Below are 13,468 nucleotides of genomic sequence, written 5' to 3'. Positions count from 1 at the left end.
AGCAAGACCTTGGGCAACCACTGGAACAACTTAATTACAGGAACAGAAACTTATAATTACAAGGTAGTTTGCATGTAAGTTGCAAGAGTGATGTTTCCAAGCTCAGCTCAACAACTTGAAATTTACAAGTTAACTGTTAACCCAAGTTTTTCAATTATAATAAACAAAAAATTTAGTCGAAGAGACATTTGTGAATAGTAAGTGGCTTCACCTACCTATAACCAAAGGTAGAAACAATGCCATACAGTTAAGGCGAGAAGGAGCATACTACAGCAACTACAACATTACACCGTAGCTCGAGCTTCTGTGAGTTCCACAAACTATAACCAAGCTAAATTCTGTCTGTTCTGTGACTATCATCTGAAAATTTTTTGAATGGCTGAGTGGCTGCCATTTCAGTTCTCCCACCAGGAATAAATGTCTTAGCTGTACCAGGAATTGAGGTTCCTCTTCCACCTGGCAGTTAGGCACACAAACCACTCAGTTACGAAAGCAGAATTTGCTGACATAATTGGCATTATAAAATATTCAGACTCAATAATTATGTCAATCACTAGAGCTAGAGATAAGGTAAATATTTTTTGGCAAGTCAGAAGGGTATGCAATATAGTCCAGGAAAAACGCATAAAGTGAAGCAAAGTATTTAAGCAAAATTACTACAGTCCGTGAAACTTCCTGGCAGATTAAAACTGTGTGCCCGACCGAGACTCGAACTCGGGACCTTTGCCTTTCGCGGGCAAGTGCTCTACCATCTGAGCCACCGAAGCACGACTCACGCCCCTCACGCTGTGGCTAAGCCATGTCTCCGCTATATCCTTTCTTTCAGGAGTGCTAGTTCTGCAAGGTTCGCAGGAGAGCTTCTGTAAAGTTTGGAAGGTAGGAGACGAGATACTGGCAGAAGTAAAGCTGTGAGTACCGGGCATGAGTCGTGCTTCGGTAGCTCAGTTGGTAGAGCACTTGCCCGCGAAAGGCAAAGGTCCCGAGTTCGAGTCTCGGTCGGGCACACAGTTTTAATCTGCCAGGAAGTTTCATATCAGCGCACACTCCGCCGCAGAGTGAAAATCTCATTCTACTACAGTCCATGTTTCAACATGGTGAGACAGTAGCTTCGACCGATGGTAAAATACTGTAGTCCAAACAGTGTGATGTAAGAGCAGTTATGGAGAAACTGTTTAACATTCAGCAGCAACAGAGAAACACAAATGTGCAGTGCAAAGTGGAGAAACACTGCAGTCTTATTCGCCGTTCAGCGAAGCATGTTGTACAGATTACCTTTGTGCCTATGTTCCCTTAGCTGAAATGAACCATCCAAAATGTCGTGAATTCTTAGAAAAATAAACGGGCAAATCCCTTCTCGACTCTTCCACATTAAGATATGACTTCATCAACCGATGCTACCAAAAAAACAGTGCAACTAACCAGACAAAAGGCTGCAGATAGAAATTCATGTGCTTCAATAATGAAAGCACAGACCATATCGGAAAATATATTGCCAATATCATTGTGGTAACTTTGGATAAAGATATTACAGGCAACAAATCTCTAATAAGCTGTGAACATTTAGAAAAAGTAAATTTTTTCTGCATTATTTATTTTATTTATTTATTTTTTGCTAATTTAGACCAACCATATGACAGCCATAAGGCCTCTGGGAACCACATCTGCAAACAATATGACATAACCATCACAATAGTAGTAATCTGCATTATTAATCAAATAATAATTGAAAATAACAATATTAGTAACACTAATAATAATTATATAGTAACTGAGGCATTAAGAATGATACTGAACCTTCCTGGCAGATTAAAACTATGTGCCAGACCGTGACTCGAACGCTGGACCTTTGCCTTTTGCGGGCAAGTGCTCTACCTTCTTTCTTTTTTTTATTTCATTTTGTTCTACATTGTATCCAAGGTTCTCGGGTGTCCAGCCGGATCCGATCGTCGAAGTTCCACGATATTTCGGCGGATAACCGTTCCGCCATCATCAGGTGGTGCTGATGGAATGATCTGTCTGCGCTGTGTCCGTGGTATTTATGTCCGCGGGGTCCCGAGTCGTACCCCGGCGCGGGCGGCCGGCGGGGCGCCGCGTCGTGACAGGGGTGGGGGTAGCTGCAGCCACGCCCGGTCGTAGGCGCAATCCATCTCCGTCCGCCGTGGCGGAAGGATCTCGCGTCCGCTCGCGCCGTTGCTCTTTGATGGTGTTTAATAATGGTTTCCAGGCCTTGCAAATTTGAAACCCGGTGTCCCTGTTGATGAGGTTATCTGTTACTCGATTTTCTATGGCCTCCTTGTAGATACTGTCCCAGTAGGCACTTGTGGCAGACAGGATTTTTGTCTCTTCGAATTTCGCTGTGTGTCCGGTTTCAATGCAGTGTTCTGCTAGGGCCGAATGGCTGGGTTGGCGTAAGCGGGTGTGACGATCGTGTTCTTCGCATCGGTCCTCGACCGTGCGAACTGTTTGGCCGATATAGGATTTGCCACAGCCGCACGGGATTTTGTAAACGCCCGCTTTCTTAAGGCCTACGTCATCTTTTGCCGTTCCTAGTAGGTCAAGAATCTTTGATGGTGGTCGGAAGAGTGTGTCAATCTTGTGTCGCCTTAACAGTCTCCCTATTTTTGACGACACGTTGCCAGCAAACGGCAGAAAGGCCAGAGCTTGCTTCTCTTCTTCGGGTTGTTCTTCATCTCGGTTCTTGCTGCACGTCTGTTGTCGGAAGACCCTTTGGATTTGGCGGTTGCCATACCCATTCTTGCGGAACACGGTCTCCAGGTGTTTGAGCTCCGTTGTCAAGTTCTGTTCATCAGAGATCGAGTGTGCTCTATGTACCAAGGTGTTGAGCATTCCATTAAGCTGCGCCGCATGGTGGCAGCTGGACGCATGAAGGTACAGATCAGTGTGTGTGGGCTTTCGGTACACACTGTGACCCAGTGAGCCAACAGACCTACGTTCCACTAGGACATCAAGAAAGGGTAGTTTTCCATCTTTCTCAGTCTCCATGGTGAACTGAATGTTACTATGGACCGAATTTAGAAAAATCTGTAGCTCTTCCTGTCCATGTGGCCAGATGACGCACGTGTCGTCCACGTAGCGAAAGAAGCAAACAGGTTTCATTTCCGCGGCTTACAGTGCTCCCTCTTCGAAACTCTCCATGAACAGGTTGGCCACCACTGGGGAGAGCGGGCTCCCCATGGCTACTCCGTCGGTCTGCTCGTAGTATTGACCGTTGAAGACAAAGTACGTCGATGTTAACACATGCCTGAACAGTTGTGTCAGTTCAGGCCCGAATTTCTCGCTGATTAAGTGGAGAGAATCTTCCAGCGGGACACGTGTGAATAATGAGACGACATCGAAGCTGACCTTGATGTCGGATTCTTGTACTGTCATCTCCTTCAGGCGGCCAATAAAGTCCGTCGAGTTCCGGATATGGTGCGCACATTTCCCCACATAAGGTCTTAGCATGCCCGCTAAATGCTGCACCAAAAGATACGTCGGTGCCCCTATGTTGCTGACTATGGGTCGCATCCCTTCTTTGTGCGTTTTTGGGAGACCATATATCCTCGGAGCTACCGCCAAACGTTGGCGAAGTCTTTTGATGTCCTCGTCCTCGAGCGCGCCATTTTTCAGCAAGGTGGAGGTGCTTTGTTGTATCTTCCTGGTCGGGTCTGTGTTGTTCTATATTGTTTGTTGAATTCGCTCGGGCGGACTTCTGATGACACCCAATCACGTTCTTTGTTGATCCATCCACTCAGTTTTTTTACTACAGAGGGTAGCTAACCCTCTGACCGAACACACTGAGCTACCATGCTGGAACCAACTGAGCTACCCAAGCATGGCTCATGACCTATCCTCACAGCTTCAATTCTGCCAGTACTTCGTCTCCGACCTTCCCACTTCACAGAAGCTCTTCTACAAACCTTTGAGGACTAGTACTCCTGGAAGAAAGGATATTACGGAGACATGGCTTAGCCACTGCCTGGGGGACGTTTTCAGAATTCAAAATTCATTCAAGAGTGCTAATGGTTAATACTGGTGACAATCTCGATAACAGGAGTAAATTGTTCAGCATATCTATAGTTGTCACACAACATCAGGAAGTTGGGTATGACAGTGTACTACTCTTCGTAATGAATGCTACACCTTTCATGGTGGAAGCTGCTGTTTCACTAAAAGTACTACATTAAAATGATGCATGTGGTTTATTTAGCTCACTACTTAGCAGAACCTATTTGCTGGCAATTCAGTGATGTTGACAAATTAATTAAGAGTGAGAAACGGGTGTTTCTTAAAGTCCTTTCGCATGTTGTAGCATTTCAGTTGTTAGTTATATACATTTCTTACCACTATTCCTCATTTTTACAAGTTAGATGTCCTGCATTGATGCCTGCAACTATAACTGCCAGACGTTCAACGTTTTGAAAATCATAATTTATTCATTCGAAAGCAGCGAAGTGGCTTCACTTGAATCCCACAAGCACTGACGTTTAATGCTGAAATTTCAGGAAAAATTTATACATAAAATCAAATTTTGGATCTGTTCCCACTGCTGTGACGGCTGTGGAGCATACAGAAGGGCTAGTAGTGACACAAATAGATCAAGTGGGAAAACTATGAATACATTTACGGTTGCTTGTGGTAAAGTGGAAAATAACGTGTCAAGTTAAATAGAAAAGGTGCTAGAAAAATACTAAGGGCATCATACACTTTGTTCCATTTCAACGATTTTTTCAATGAAAAGTTCTCTCCTCATTATCTAGATTCAGATTCCCATAATATTGTCCATTTTGCAACACTACTTATAGGTTTCCTGCCGTGTAGTTGCTCTCTAACCAATAGTCCATATGAGCATACCAATTGTGACTTTACCTGATACTGCTCATTCATTAGGTAATTGTGTTATGCATGGCTATGTTTATTAAGACTAACTTCATGTAGCCATGGGGTAGAGCCATTGAAGTCTGCTATCATATCCAGCAACTAAATTGCTGTAAATACACTCCTCGAAATTGAAATAAGAACACCGTGAATTCATTGTCCCAGGAAGGGGAAACTTTATTGACACATTCCTGGGGTCAGATACATCACATGATCACACTGACAGAACCACAGGCACATAGACACAGGCAACAGACCATGCACAATGTCGGCACTAGTACAGTGTATATCCACCTTTCGCAGCAATGCAGGCTGCTATTCTCCCATGGAGACGATCGTAGAGATGCCGGATGTAGTCCTGTGGAACGGCTTGCCATGCCATTTCCACCTGGCGCCTCAGTTGGACCAGCGTTCGTGCTGGACGTGCAGACCGCGTGAGACGACGCTTCATCCAGTCCCAAACATGCTCAATGGCGGACAGATCCGGAGATCTTGCTGGCCAGGGTAGTTGACTTACACCTTCTAGAGCACGTTGGGTGGCACGGGATACATGCGGACGTGCATTGTCCTGTTGGAACAGCAAGTTCCCTTGCCGGTCTAGGAATGGTAGAACGATGGGTTCGATGACGGTTTGGATGTACCGTGCACTATTCAGTGTCCCCTCGACGATCACCAGTGGTGTACGGCCAGTGTAGGAGATCGCTCCCCACACCATGATGCCGGGTGTTGGCCCTGTGTGCCTCGGTCGTATGCAGTCCTGATTGTGGCGCTCACCTGCACGGCGCCAAACACGCATACGACCATCATTGGCACCAAGGCAGAAGCGACTCTCATCGCTGAAGACGACACGTCTCCATTCGTCCCTCCATTCACGCCTGTCGCGACACCACTGGAGGCGGGCTGCACGATGTTGGGGCGTGAGCGGAAGACGGCCTAACGGTGTGCGGGACCGTAGCCCAGCTTCATGGAGACGGTTGCGAATGGTCCTCGCCGATACCCCAGGAGCAACAGTGTCCCTAATTTTCTGGGAAGTGGCGGTGCGGTCCCCTACGGCACTGCGTAGGATCCTACGGTCTTGGCGTGCATCCGTGCGTCGCTGCGGTCCGGTCCCAGGTCGACGGGCACGTGCACCTTCCGCCGACCACTGGCGACAACATCGATGTACTGTGGAGACCTCACGCCCCACGTGTTGAGCAATTCGGCGGTACGTCCACCCGGCCTCCCGCATGCCCACTATACGCCCTCGCTCAAAGTCCGTCAACTGCACATACGGTTCACGTCCACGCTGTCGCGGCATGCTACCAGTGTTAAAGACTGCGATGGAGCTCCGTATGCCACGGCAAACTGGCTGACACTGACGGCGGCGGTGCACAAATGCTGCGCAGCTAGCGCCATTCGACAGCCAACACCGCGGTTCCTGGTGTGTCCGCTGTGCCGTGCGTGTGATCATTGCTTGTACAGCCCTCTCGCAGTGTCCGGAGCAAGTATGGTGGGTCTGACACACCGGTGTCAATGTGTTCTTTTTTCCATTTCCAGGAGTGTAATAATAGCTGTGATACTCTAGTCAAGTAGTCCAATCATTGGCTAGAATTACTAATTAAAAAGTGCACATAAATCTAAAATAAATGAAATATGAATAATTTAATAAAAATTGGTTCTGTTTCAGTCTCTGTAATTGATGTAGACGACAGTGAATTATGCAGAATAACGTTTACTTAAGAAAGGACATCACAAATATATAGAAAATGGTTCTTCATTGTCCAATTAAAACACAAACAGAAACTAATTGGAGCAGTGAAGGTACGTTGGGAGCTTTACAAGAATGATAGGAGAATCCCCAAACTAAATGGTCATCGAAGATATACAAAAACTAAGTCCATTATGTGATCGCAATACATGAAATATTCACCAGATCAAAAATGGTAGCGGAAAAAGTCTTATGCAGTAGAACATTAGAACGTCTCGAAATACGTATAAGTTCCTTTAGAAGTTAAAATATGGTAGCAGCCATTCACTGTTCTGAATCACTAACTCCGTTACCACCGGTAGATCTGCCTTCTTCAGAACTCGACCTATATGGTGCCCTTCTACTTCAAGATCTAACGTAAAAGTGCACTGAATGGCTCCCTTGAGCTCTTCACTCGAAGATCTGTGTTCACTTGACTTAAGTGGCGTTCGCCACAGCTGCCTTTCCATTGGCTCAAGTACATCGCCACCAATACACATTGTTCTTAAGCTCTGCAGAAATGATTTGATTCAATTTGACCACCTCCTGCACTAAACTAATATATTATAACAATACAATAAATAAAATATTATAAGCATTTGGTCACACTCAGAGCATTCACATAAATAAAGAAGTCAGCATTCTTTTTCATTTGGGCTTTCTTTAAACGGCAAGAGTGTCGCAAAATATTGTTTAAACAATTATTTGTGCCTACCTGACAGAAGTGTCTTTTGTTTGTGTTTGGAGTAGTGCTATCATCTAACACATGTGATGGAGTACTTCTTAAATTTCTATGATTTTATATCAGCAATTCTAATCAATAATTAAATAAATATTTGACAAAAATAGTAACATATTCATTAAGTATATCAAATATTACTAAATATGAGCTATTCATGCTGCATTCATATTCTGTGGTAGTGTGGAACATACGATGTTTTGTCAAACATTTGTGAAATGAAAAGGTATAAAACATACATTCAGTCAAGAAATAAGATAGACACACCTTTCAGGAATTACAGCTATAGTGCAATGCTACCATCTGAGGTATTGTGTATTGAAATCAAATGAAGCATGTAAAAGTTTTTAATTCAGAGGTTCACTATGAAAATGTTTATTCGCTGTGAAATATTAACTTCTGTAATTTTAAAGAGAAAATATTGTTGTGTCATTGGATGTGACTCATATAGCTGATATAGCAGATGTATTCAGATTTGCTTTGTTATGTAGCTAAATTATTATTGAATTTCAAAGAGCTTTAAAAAAACACTTTTCAGTTTTTCTGATGTTCTGCCATTGCTGGAGCATACCTGGACGTGTTAAGTGAACGACACGCCCTCCACACTTCCCCATAGCAGTATTCTCCCCATTTCCAGCCAAGCCTTTGTAGCTACACCTGAGTTTGACAACAGTCACTACTTCTGGACTGGCCAAGGCACATTGATGGCCCCAGGACTATCTGCCAGTGCTCATCTTCATAAGCAGATTCATCTCACCTAATACCGATTTCAGGCGGCCAAATAACTGGCCAACACACACATAACTTTGCAATTTTAAATATGCTTCTTTCCTGCCAATTGAAATAGAAAGGTCTTTTACAGTACAAGGCATCTCGGCCTTCTGGCGAAGATCAAAGTGTAAAGTATAGTACAGGGCTTTGTTTGCTAACAATAGGAAAACTTTTTTATTTGAAAATTTGCACAAGGTACTCATGTATATTGCAACTCAAAGTTCAGAAATTGAAATAAATATGAGGATTTATAAGTAAACATGTTGTACATAACTATATTCTGATAGCATTAATAAAAAGCATAATGCGACAGCAATGTTTAACTTGTTGCTCGTGTACATTTTCTTCTTCAGTAGATCATAATCGTAAATGGACCTAGTAATTTATTTTACTACAGAAATTTTACCTCAGTTTAATATTGTTACTTCGTATTTCTTATGTTACTGGGCATATTTTTGTAAATTTTTGGTCATAATGGCATATATTATACTGATTTTTAGGTCACCAATCATATATAAAACTGTTTGCTATTACTTTGTATTAATTCTGAAGCTACCTGTTCCATGTCTTTGTAGTTTTCATTACTGGTAATTTAATGATTGCCATGTTGCACTTTTAAAGACTTGTTAACTTTCTGTATCACTGATGTTTCTACATCAGTGGTAGAGAAACATCATTCATTACCATCTGTTTGGTCACTGTACCATTTTTTGGTATACATTAATGCTATAGTAAAGTACATAATTATTCACTTAAAAAAAGAATGGTTCATAATGTCCTTATTTTCTCAGCTAGCTCTTTACACCACAAATTACTGTTTCAGATTTCGCTCTCATTGGGGTTCTTGGTTTCATTGTGGCTCATTTCATATCTGTACAACGTTTAGATAATGTAGATTTTCTCCTATCCCCAGAGTTCAAGATAGGACACGATTAACGCACTCGTATTTGCTGTTGTACCTGGGAAATCCAGTGTGCAGTGCACTGCTAACACTTTGACCCTATCCACATAGCGTTACAAAACGTTATGTTCTGACAGAAATGCAGGTAGAAGAAACCTTCCCCACCAGTTTACTAAAAAACCAATTGTATACAAGTTATTTGTCAATGCAACAGTAGTTCCTATTTTGTAAACATAGGCAGGAAATTCGCCCATGAATAATTCTTGTAGGTCTCTTTTCCATGATAAATTGTTGATATAATCACATTAAGCTTTACATCTAGAAAAACGGCAAATTTTCCAACATAAATAGATCAATAGCTGAAATACTCGCCTCATCACTGACATTCTTTTCCAGTAAATGATAATTACTGTCAGGGTCTATTGTAACATTTAAGAAACTCATTCTCTTTTTGACTTGTGCTGCGTTTCAGTTCTTTATGGTGTCAGTTGCTTGCTGCATTGCGAGGTTGACATGGCTCATATGCCATCTGAGTTCCTTTCCCACAGACAGTAATGAGAGGATTCATTCATTATGGTTTGAAGAGTTTCCTCTGCCGTAACAAAAGTAAAAGTGTTATACGTGAGAAAATAACTTTACAGATTACATTAGTTAAATGTGTTGCAGGTAATGGAAGGCTCTCTCTGTCCAATATAAAAGTGCTAATAATGCAAACTGTTCATAAACTAACTGAACGAAAGGGCACAGTGGTTAGTAGACTGGACTGGGGAAAATGATGATCTAAATATCCACCCGGCAGTCCAGATTTGGGTTTGATCTGATTTCACAATATGGCTTGAGACAAATGCCTTGATAGTTCATTTGAAAGGGCACAGCTAGTTTCCTACACCATTCTTGAAACAATCTGAACTTGTCCTCTGTCTCTAATAACCTTGATATTGACAGCATATTACACTTTTAGCTTAGTAGTAAGTGGGTAGATTGAGCACACTAAGGGATTAATTAACTGCAAAACCCACCTCACTAGCAAAAATAAATATAAAAATTTTAACAAATAAAAATTTAGTCACATTATGAATTCCAGATTGTGAAATTCATTATCATTATTAATTTCAATTTTTATATTTTATATAAATATGACTAATGAGAGGGATGAATTTAAATTTGACATTTTTATTGATAGAAATATACATCAAGAGAGAAGCAAGTTGAACAGAATATTTCCAAAGAATATTTTACACCATTTTTAATTGTATTACATTTCAGAAGTCAGGACCATACTGACAGTATTAATGTATTAAAGCAAATTTATGAAGAAGAATAAAAAATGACATTAAATATTTATGATGAAACTGAAATAGAAGTATGGGAAGAAACAAAAAACTCAGATTTTCTTTTTTATGGCTGTAAAAAAGCAGCAAATTGTAATTTACCAATAAATAATTTACAAAAATAATACAAATTTTTATTAAAGCATATTCATTATTTTCTTCCCCCATGAACCATGGACCTTGCCGTTGGTTGGGAGGCTTGCATGCCTCAGCGATACAGATGGCCGTACCGTAGGTGCAACCACAACGGAGGGGTATCTGTTGAGAGGCCAGACAAACATGTGGTTCCTGAAGAGGGGCAGCACCCTTTTCAGTAGTTGCAGGGGCAACAGTCTGGATGATTGACTGATCTGGACTTGTAACATTAACCAAAACGGCCTTGCTGTGCTGGTACTGCAAACGGCTGAAAGCAAGGGGAAACTACAGCCGTAATTTTTCCCGAGGACATGCAGCTTTACTGTATGATTAAATGATGATGGCGTCGTCTTGGGTAAAGTATTCCGGAGGTAAAATAGTCCCCCATTCGGATCTGCGGGTGTGGACTACTAAAGAGGACGTCGTTATCAGGAGAAAGAAAACTGGCATTCTACGGATCGGAGCGTGAATGTCAGATCCCTTAATCGGGCAGGTAGGTTAGAAAATTTAAAAAGGGAAATGGATAGGTTAAAGTTAGATATAGTGGGAATTAGTGAAGTTCGGTGGCAGGAGGAATAAGACTTTTAGTCAGGTGATTACAGGGTTATAAATACAAAATCAAATAGGGGTAATGCAGGAGTAGGTTTAATAATGAATAAAAAAATAGGAGTGCGGGTTAGCTACTACAAACAGCATAGTGAACGCATTATTGTGGCCAAGATAGACACAAGCCCATGCCTACTACAGTAGTATAAGTTTATATGCCAACTAGCTCTGCAGATGATGAAGAAATTGATGAAATGTATGACGACATAAAAGAAATTATTCAGGTAGTGAAGGGAGACGAAAATTTAATAGTCATGGGTGACTGGAATTCGTCAGTAGGAAAAGGGAGAGAAGGAAATATAGTAGGTGAATAAGGATTGGGGGGAAGAAATGAAAGAGGAAGCCGCCTTGAAGAATTTTGCACAGAGCATAACTTAATCATAGCTAAGACTTGGTTCAAGAATCATAAAAGAAGGTTGTATACCTGGAAGAATCCTGGAGATACTAATAGGTATCAGATAGATTATATAATGGTAAGACAGAGATTTAGGAACCAGGTTTTAAATTGTAAGACATTTCCAGGGGCAGATGTGGATTCTGACCACAATCTATTGGTTATGAACTGCAGATTGAAACTGAAGAAACTGCAAAAAGGTGGGAATTTAAGGAGATGGGACCTGGATAAACTGAAAGAACCAGAGGTTGTAGAGAGTTTCAGGGAGAGCATAAGGCAACAATTGACAGGAATGGGGGAAAGAAGTACAGTAGAAGAAGAATGGGTAGCTCTGAGGGATGAAGTAGTGAACGCAGCAGACGATCAAGTAGGTAAAAAGACGAGGGCTAATAGAAATCCTTGGGTAACAGAAGAAATATTGAATTTAATTGATGAAAGGAGAAAATATAAAAATGCAGTAGATAAAGCAGGCAAAAGGGAATGCAAACGTCTCAAAAATGAGATCGACAGAAAGTGCAAAATGGCTAAGCAGGAATGGCTAGGGGACAAATGTAAGGATCTAGAGGCTTGTCTCACTAGGGGTAAGATAGATACCGCCTACAGGAAAATTAAAGAGACCTTTGGAGAGAAGAGAACCACTTGTATGAATATCAAGAGCTCAGATGGCAACCCAGTTCTAAGCAAAGAAGGGAAGGCAGAACGGTGGAAGGAGTATATAGAGGGTTTATACAAGGGCGATGTACTTGAGGACAATATTATGGAAATGGAAGAGGATGTAGATGTAGATGAAATGGGAGATAAGATACTGCGTGAAGAGTTTGACAGAGCACTGAAAGACCTGAGTCGAAACAAGGCCCCGGGAGTAGACAACATTCCATTAGAACTACTGATGGCCTTGGGAGAGCCAGTCATGACAAAACTCTACCATCTGGTGAGCAAGATGTATGAGACAGGCGAAATACCCACAGACTTCAAGAAGAATATAATAATTCCAATACCAAAGAAAGCAGGTGTTGACAGATGTGAAAATTACCGAACTATCAGTTTAATAAGTCACAGCTGCAAAATACTAACGCGAATTCTTTACAGACGAATGGAAAAACTGGTAGAAGCGAACCTCGGGGAAGATCAGTTTGGATTCCGTAGAAATGTTGGAACACGTGAGGCAATACTAACCTTACGACTTATCTTAGAAGAAAGATTAAGAAAAGGCAAACCTACGTTTCTAGCATTTGTAGGCTTAGAGAAAGCTTTTGACAACGTTAACTGGAATACTCTCTTTCAAATTCTGAAGGTGGTAGGGGTAAAATACAGGGAGCGAAAGGCTATTTACAATTTGTACAGAAACCAGATGGCAGTTATAAGAGTCGAGGGGCATGAAAGGGAAGCAGTGGTTGGGAAAGGAGTGAGACAGGGTTGTAGCCTCTCCCCGATGTTATTCAATCTGTATATTGAGCAAGCAGTAAAGGAAACAAAAGAAAAATTCGGAGTAGGTATTAAAATTCATGGAGAAGAAGTAAAAACTTTGAGGTTCGCCGATGACATTGTAATTCTGTCAGAGACAGCAAAGGACTTGGAAGAACAGTTGAACGGAATGGACAGTGTCTTGAAAGGAGGATATAAGATGAACATCAACAAAAGCAGAACGAGGATAATGGAATGTAGTCAAATTAAATCGGGTGATGCTGAGGGGATTAGATTAGGAAATGAGACACTTAAAGTAGTAAAGGAGTTTTGCTATTTAGGGAGTAAAATAACTGATGATGGTCGAAGTAGAGAGGATATAAAATGTAGACTGGCAATGGCAAGGAAATCGTTTCTGAAGAAGAGAAATTTGTTAACATTGAGTATAGATTTAAGTGTCAGGAAGTCGTTTCTGAATGTATTTGTATGGAGTGTAGCCATGTATGGAAGTGAAACGTGGACGATAACCAGTTTGGACAAGAAGAGAATAGAAGCTTTCGAAATGTGGTGCTACAGAAGAATG

This window comes from Schistocerca nitens, chromosome 4 (assembly GCF_023898315.1).
Source record: "Schistocerca nitens isolate TAMUIC-IGC-003100 chromosome 4, iqSchNite1.1, whole genome shotgun sequence".
Taxonomy (NCBI): Eukaryota; Metazoa; Arthropoda; class Insecta; order Orthoptera; family Acrididae; genus Schistocerca; species Schistocerca nitens.
Note: the sequence above shows the minus strand (reverse complement) of the source record.